The sequence below is a fragment of the Hylobates moloch genome, unplaced genomic scaffold, assembly GCF_009828535.3.
Source record: "Hylobates moloch isolate HMO894 unplaced genomic scaffold, HMol_V3 SCAFFOLD_14, whole genome shotgun sequence".
Lineage (NCBI taxonomy): Eukaryota > Metazoa > Chordata > Mammalia > Primates > Hylobatidae > Hylobates > Hylobates moloch.
Window position 1 is genome coordinate 36,108,137 of NW_026652289.1, and position 2,769 is coordinate 36,110,905.

The 2,769-nt window shown below is 50.3% G+C and overlaps 1 long non-coding RNA gene across 1 annotated transcript; it reads right to left on the bottom strand.

The window, feature by feature from the left end:
- Positions 1-264: 264 nt before the first annotated feature.
- Positions 265-2,470, bottom strand: LOC116481952 (uncharacterized). The gene is made up of 3 exons (XR_004251676.2): positions 2,155-2,470; positions 1,623-1,729; positions 265-886 (listed from the first exon to the last, which is right to left on the bottom strand). It is a non-coding gene; the product is annotated as an uncharacterized LOC116481952 (long non-coding RNA).
- Between the last annotated feature and the right edge of the window lie 299 nt (positions 2,471-2,769).

Sequence of the window (2,769 nt, forward strand, 5' to 3'; positions counted from 1 at the left end):
ACTCATGATAGGTTGCTTCAAGATCTATAATAGACCCTGAATCTGAAATTCACGAAGTGCCCTCAAGATCAACCTTGTGTGTGCTGAGTCTTAACTCTGCCCCAGTAGGCACAGTGGTCCTTAAATCCCCTTCTGAACACACGCATGCCTGTCTCATGGCCCTCATCCCCCTCATTTTTCTCCCTGAGCACACCAGGATGGCCTCCAAGCTTGTTTTCAGCTCTCATTTCAGAAAAAAACAAAACAAAACAAAAAAACAGTATCTTGTATACAGCATTTGAAATTATTTTATTCAGAAAAGTTCATGCTGGGCATGTATGCCAAGCTCTGAGCTAAGCTCCAAGGATCCAGAAATATATGAGAAACAGTGTCTTGCCCTCTAGGAGCTCTAGAGAAAGAGAAATGGAGACAATGAAGAGAGCCTAGCCCTGGCCTTGAATAGGGAAAAAAAAAAAAGGTAATATTGGAGTTTGGCCTTGAGTACACATCCAGAATACAGCATTCCAGGACTAGCATAACATACTAGGCTGCTGAGGATGGTCTCTCTTGGAGGAAATTCAGAAGTGGGAGAAGGAGCTGTGGCACTGGTAGGACAGAAACTTCAAAGACCAGGTGGTGGTGTCTGCTATAGAGCCATCTGATTGCCCTTTCCAGTTGAGTTCCAGGTGGTAAGGGGAAAAAGAAAAGAGACCAGTTCCCTGGGCTGTTAGCTAACTCCATGATGGCCAATGGAAGAGCTTCAGGGTAGGGACACTATTGAAAAATCAGGACCAGCAATATGGGTGAAACAGGACACTTCTCCTCTTTATCTTCTGAATCAGTGGGGAAGCAGATGGCACCCTTCGCCTTTGAACCCTTTGGATCCTTCCTTGGGAACAGCTGTTCTCTGTAAACAAAGAAAAAGAGGATAATTAGAGGCAGAATGGCACACAGAGAAAGACATCCCAGATGACGGACAGGCAAACAGAGAGAATGGGTGAGAAGGAGAACAGTGTTCCCTAAACGTTCTCTCTTCGTATACACAGAGGAAAGATTATCTGCAGAACACATTTGGGTACATGAGTGATTGTCCAAGGCCCATCCAGCCACTCTGGGGACAGCATGCATTGCTGTCATCACAAACTTGTAACCCGTGCTGACCGAGAAGCTGCAGAATGATGCTGCCATTCCAAAGGGACAACAGGAGAGAAGTTGCAATCAAAGGCAAACATAGAGACAAAGGACAGGAGGGTACCCAGGATAAGAAAGGCCAGAGTGAGCTTGGAGAGGGCAGAGGCTGCAGGAAGGGAGGAGGCTCAGTAGTGGGCAGCTGACTATGCTTTGAGCTATCACCGAAGAGGCTCCTCTGGTTTACACTTCTTAAAGGAGAATAGGTACCGTCTCAGGAAAAGGGAGCAATGAGTAAATATGCACGAGCAGCACTTGGGAGTGAGGAAGGGGGCAGCCAAGGCACTGGAGAGGCTGAACTCTGGATCTCCTAACAAATGAATGGGGTCCTCCGTCTCATCCCTCCCACCATCCCTGGCAGCACCCATCCAGGTTCAGGAAATGGAGAAGGGAAGCAGTCAAGAAACTGGAGTGTTGGCTTTTGAGGCACAGACTCAGCCCTGCCACCTACTTACCTTCATTTGCAGGCCACACCAGGCCCTTGAGGCCTCCTGGGCCACCCTTGAAAGGCCTCCAGCTGCAGGGACATGTCATGGCTTCTGAGAAATGTCACGACGAGGTTCTGCAGGAGAGAACACAGGGGTGTCAGGACGTCCCCTCAGCATCAGGAGCCCACATTGAGTGAGAGCCTTGTGGCCCAGCCTCATGGACTTGGATTTTGGGAAAAGCTCGTCTCTGGCTTGAGTGGGAGGCGCCTCAGGGCTGGGATCTCTTCAAGCCCATTTGGGAAATAAATCTGGGGGGTTTTCAGCTCCTTTCTCCAACCCTTCCAGCCTGCCCAAGTGCACAGGGGCTGCCCCTCTTGCTCTTACCACCTGCCTCTCATGCCCAGCCCCAGCCACTGGTCTGAAGGGGCTCTGACAATTCACATTAAGAGACTTAGCAATGCTGCAATTTCATAAGTGTCTTCCCACAAAGAAATGGTAGCCTAATAGGAGCCAGACCTACATCTGGATTTGGAAACTGCAAGGGTGGGACATCAGATACCTAGGACAAGGCAGCCTCTGAAAAGAGGGGACAATTTCTTGGTAGAGGCAGGAGTTTTCCTGGGCCCCTGACATCCCAGCTGGGGCCAATCCTCATGCCCTTCCTTCCCCGAGGCCCAGGCGGCCACTAAAGACAATGATCCCGGAAAGACACCCAAATGGATCGCTGGGCTTAGCGGGGATGGAGCAGCCTGGTCTGAACAAGATGCATGGGCTGGCCTTTTAGAAGCCCCTTCTTCAGGAGAGTCCTGCACTCAGGAACTACATGGGAGAAGTGAAGTGGGTGCTCTAAAGAGCAACTGACAGCACATGCTCAGAACCCTGTGGGCTGCCCCAGAAGCCCCAACGGACGCAACTGCCACTGGGCGGGTGGGGGAGGGGTGGCAGCTTGGGCAGCCAAGGGTCCCTGTCTCCTACAAACTTCCTGCACACCTGGGGAAGGCAGCAGCTCTGGGGTCTGCAGGGGTCACCTCATGGTTCCCAACACTCCTAGAAGTGAAAAGGGATTCAAAGAGACCCACTTGATAACCTGTCAGGCTGCATAGCAGTGAGGCTTCCTCCTTTAGTAGGGTCTTGAAATTATATATCTATATACAAATAGATAAGTATACATATA